Source organism: Penaeus vannamei, chromosome 12, assembly GCF_042767895.1.
Source record: "Penaeus vannamei isolate JL-2024 chromosome 12, ASM4276789v1, whole genome shotgun sequence".
NCBI lineage: Eukaryota > Metazoa > Arthropoda > Malacostraca > Decapoda > Penaeidae > Penaeus > Penaeus vannamei.
This window is the reverse complement of record NC_091560.1, coordinates 37,373,739-37,378,738: the sequence shown is the minus strand read 5'-3', so window position 1 is coordinate 37,378,738 and position 5,000 is coordinate 37,373,739. Positions and strand designations below refer to the sequence as shown.

Genomic DNA, 5,000 nt, shown 5'->3' with positions numbered 1-5,000 from the left:
AGAAAGCAAGAACGAAAGAGAAAGAGACAACCTTTTCTGCATTCCATCCTGCCAGGCACTTCAAGAAGATGGCTCAGCACACGATCCATGACCAAAGGCAATCAGGGGCCCTCAGCGGAACACGACAAAACACGTTCCGTTGTGGGAGTGGATGGCAGCGACGTCGTTAAGGGTGATAATAGAAGATAACGCGGCACGTCAGCTGTTATTGTGGTTTACGATGCTAGAGATGCAAATCGTGTGGAAATAAATGCTGATTTGATTTGCAACTGCATTTAGAAATGATTGATAATGCTGATCTGTTGTAGCTATGGATTAAGATAAAAAGGAGGGGGAAGGGAGGGAGGGATAGGGGGAGAGAAGGAGAGAAGGAGAGAAGGAGAGAAGGAGAAGGAGAAGGAGAAGGAGAAGGAGAAAAGGAGAAGGAGAAGGAAAAGGAAAAGGAGAAGGAAAAGGAAAAGGAGAAGGAAAAGGAAAAGGAGAAGGAGAAGGAGAAGGAGAAGGAGAAGGAGAAGGAGAAGGAGGAAGGAGGAAGGAGGAGGAGGAGGAGAAGGAAAAGGAAAAGGAAAAGGAAAAGGAAAAGGAAAAGGAAAAGGAAAAGGAAAAGGAAAAGGAAAAGGGAAAAGGAGACAAAGTAGTGAAGAGAAGGAGAGAAAGAAGGAGAAGAGAGAAGAGAGAAAGGAGAAGGAAAAGAGAAAAGGAAAAGGGGAAGGAAAGGAAAAGTGAAAGAGGAAAAGGAAAGAGGAAAAGGAAAGGGAAAAGAGAAAAGAAAAGAAAAAAGGAAAAGGAAAGGAAAAGGAAAAGGGAGAAGGAGAAGGAGAAGGAAAAGAGAGAGAGAGAAAGAGAAAGAGAGAGACTGAGAGTGAGAGTGAGAGTGAGAGTGAGAGTGAGAGAGACAGAGAGAGACTGAGAGAGAGAGAGAGAGAGAGAGAGAGGGAGAGAGAGAGAGAGAGAGAGAGAGAGAGAGAGAGAGAGAGAGAGAGAGAGAGAAAAAAAAAATTTGATCGCATTATCTATTAAAAATCAAAATTAAACCCTCATTCGCTCAAAACAAGTTTTCAGCTTTCAGAAAATGCAAAGATGAAGAAAAAATCTCTATATCTAACGCTAAAAAACATATATAGATAAATTGTATAAATTATATAAGTATATAGAGACGCAATACACTGCACATACGGTTGGTCTGTGCTAAAAATTTGGCAACAGCGCCTCTGCAGGTCACGTGATGAGAGGATCATTCCAGCGATAACTAGGGAAAGATAATCACAAAATATTCATGAGGGTCACGACCGCGTCTCCGGCAGTGCCATCGATCAAGTGCCACGCTCACGGCACCGAGGTATCACTCTGACCTTTTCCCTCCCTGCCCCTTCCCCCTTTTTGGGGCTATTTTTGTCCCTTTCTCGCCGATGACGTGGCGGTCCCGAATCTCGCGAACAAGATGGCGGTCTCTCTATCGCTTCTCAAAGATGGTGATTTACACGTGGAGTAAATTTTCGATGATTTACGTTCTTCCTCCAACGGCTTAATTATCAGGACTTGGAACGGTTCCCAGATTCCTGTTTTCTCGCGGCTCTCGGGGGTGGGGGTGGGTGGGGTGGGGTGGGGAGAGGGGGGAGGGATGTTCGCGGCATCTTTTTTTTTTTTTTTTTTTTTTTTTTTTTTTTTTTAATCCTCGGATTTATTAAGTTTCGCTTCTTATGCGTTGCGTGTTTTGGAGCTCAATACGTGGTTTATAGGATATGACTATAGTATGAATTTGCGGATTTTTTTTCATCTTGATGACTTTGCTAAGGTATAAATTACTTGTAGTAACTCAAGTCAGCAGCATGACTGTCTGAGAAGCCTTTGTGCACATACATACACACATGCACACACATCCATCCATACACAAAGACACACATGAACAAAAAGACACACACGCTCACTCATACGTAGACGCACATCCACACACACACAAACCCACTCACACACACACACACACAAACCCACTCACACTGACACAGACACACACACACACACACACAAACCCACTCACACACACACACACACAAACCCACTCACACACACAGACACAGACACAGACACACACACGTACATGCATCCCCCTACATACACGCGCGCCGTCCCTCGCTCGTTCAACCTTAATGGAAAAGTGATTAGCAACAACTACGGAAGTTAAAGACGCCAGCAGCCGAGGTCTCCCCAAGCAGATAAGACGCAGGTTCGCTGGTTCTGCTCTGGTGGGTGGTTCAGGTTCTGTTCTGTGGCGTTGGTACGTGTATTCTTACTTTTTGGTTCTGTTCTGCCGGGTAAGGTTCTGTTTTTTTGGTGTTGATTCGGGTGTTCTTGCTGGTTCTGTTCTGTTTTGTTACTTTGATGTTCTGTACTGTGGCCTCGGTTCAAGGTTTTGTTCTGCTGTGAGTTGGTGGTTCTGTTCTGTGGCGTTGACAGCTTCCATTCTTTTTTGTTCTGTTCCGTTGTTCTTTTTTTTTTAATTCTTTGGCTGAAGATCGTGTTCTTACTTTCGTTCTCTCTTTCGACGCCAGTTTGGATTCTGTTCCCTTCTTGTTCACTCCGTTCTTCCGGCTGGTTCAAGTTCCTATTCCTGCGACGTTCAGTGTGGTTCAAGTTCTTTTTTGCGACGTTCAGTGTGGTTCAAAATCTTTCCTGCGACGTTCAGTGTGGTTCAAGTTTTCTTTTGCGACGTTCAATGCGGTTCAAAATCCTTCCTGCGACGTTCATTATGGTTCAAGTTCTTTCTTACGACGTTCAATGTGGTTCAAGTTCTTTTGCGACGTTCAATGTGGTTCAAAATCCTTCCTGCGACGTTCATTATGGTTCAAGTTCTTTCTTACGACGTTCAATGTGGTTCAAATTCCTTCTTCCGACGTTCATCGTTATTCAGGCTCCTTCCTGCGACGTTCAGCGTGGGTCAAAATCCTTCCAGCGACCTTAATTACGGTTCGAGCGCCTCCCTGCCACGTTCATTGAAGTTCCCAAGTGTCGGTTCAAGTTCTTAGCAGGTTCTTAGTCGGTGCCGCACGCCCGACCCGCGGGAACAGGAGACCAAAGCGGACTCTTTAATTCTTCCATTAACCTCTCCTCCTCAACGCGGGGAACCCACTAACTTTTTTTTCTCTTCTTCGAGTGCACTCCGAGTTCCTTTACGTCACCCTCGTGCTCTCGTTTTTTTTTTCAATTTGTTTGGGATGTTTTTTTTTATATTTGTTTTTATTTTTCGTTTTCGGATTGTGTACTTTTTTTTTTTTTTTTTTTTGGTATATCATCCGTGCTTGTATTTACTTATTTCTCAAATTTGTGCGTGTGTTATATATATATATATATATATATATATATATATATATATATATATATATATATATATATATATATATATATATATACACACGCATATATTTTATTTTCTTTTTTTTATTTCTTAGTTATTCCTTCTCTCTTCTGTATATATCATTCTTATCTATTTCCACTTCGAGTTCCTTTAGTTCACCCTCGCGCTCGCAATTTTCTTCAATCTGTTTTATTTTCTTATACGTTCTTTTCGTTATTTCTCGCTTTCGTATTGTTAATTTTCCCTCATTCTATTCTTTTATATCTCCTTCTTCTCATCTATACTTATCTGATTTTTATTTCTTTTCTAATCCCCCCCTTTTCTCTTTTTTCTCTCTCCTTTTTCACCTGGAACGCAATTACCTGCTCACCGTCTTTGCAATTAGCGTGCAACATCTGCAGTTCTTCGTCTTTGTTCCTCTGGCTTTGTTCTTCATTATTCAGGGTAATGTTTTCCTTCCCCGAATTCCTTCCCTTTTATTTCATTCTTTATTTTTGTTTTACCTTCTATGTGATTCTTCTTTTTGTTTCTTCGTCTTCGTCTGTTTCAGTAATTTGTTTCATTCTTTTCTTCATTTCTGTTATTCCTCATCTTCGTTATTATTTAATTTCCTCCTTTCATTTATATCGAATCCCTCGTCTTTCTCTTCACCTTTATCTATTTTTCTTATCTTCGTCATCTCTCTCCTCATCCTCTTCCTCCTTATTACCTATTTCCCCATTCCAATTACATCGAATTCCTCGTCTTTCTCTTCACTTTTATCTATTTTCTTTTCATCTTCATTATCTCTTTCTTCATCTCCCTTTTTACCATTACTTGGTATCTCTTTCTCATCTTTTCTGTCGCTTACTTTCCTTTCTTCCTCTTTATCGACCTGTTATGTTTCCCCAAATTTGTATCTGTGACAAATGAGAACGAAGAGAGAGAGAAATAAAGTAAAAAAGAAAAAGAAAGAAAGAAAGAAAGAAAAAAAGAATTGGCACAAGAGGTTTATATAAAAAAAAACAAATAAACAAAAAACAAAAAAATAAAAACGAAATATTGCGTAAAGAAATATTCAAAATGTGGAAAATATTTTTTTTTTTCGGAATCACCGCGGTGCTAACAAGATGAATAAACTGAAAGATATGAAAAACGAAAATGGGAAAAAATTATAAGGATCACAGAACGTGAGAGTGAGAAAACATTTTTTTTCTTTTTTTTTTTTTTTAGAAATTACCCTTATTTTCTTTTAGAGAAAACCGAACAAAGCAACAAAATATATGAAAACAATTGATAAAATAACGACGATAATAAAAAAATCTTTGAACATAATCACCACCGACATAAAAGAAACAAAAAAACAAAAAAACAACAACAAAAAAACATAATAATCATAAAAAATAATTACAACAATAATAATATAATAATATAAATCTCTGAACATAATTACCACCGACAAGAAAAACAAACAAACAAACTAACAAAATAATCATAAAAATCAACAAAAAAACGAATAAAAATAAAAAAAAATCTTTCCCAAAACGAACTCCTGCTGTAAAGTCACACCGAGACCTCCCCCTCCCCCCATCCCTTGCTTGGATGGCCACGTCATTAATCCTCCAAAAAAACAAACAAACAAACACTTTTTATGCCTGGTCTTAATGGG

The 5,000-nt window shown here is 39.2% G+C and overlaps 1 protein-coding gene across 3 annotated transcripts in view; it reads right to left on the bottom strand.

The window, feature by feature from the left end:
- The window catches only part of LOC113800448 (serine/arginine repetitive matrix protein 2), a 98,928-nt gene that overhangs the window by 59,769 nt on the left and 34,159 nt on the right, over nucleotides 1-5,000 (bottom strand). The window lies entirely within an intron of this gene.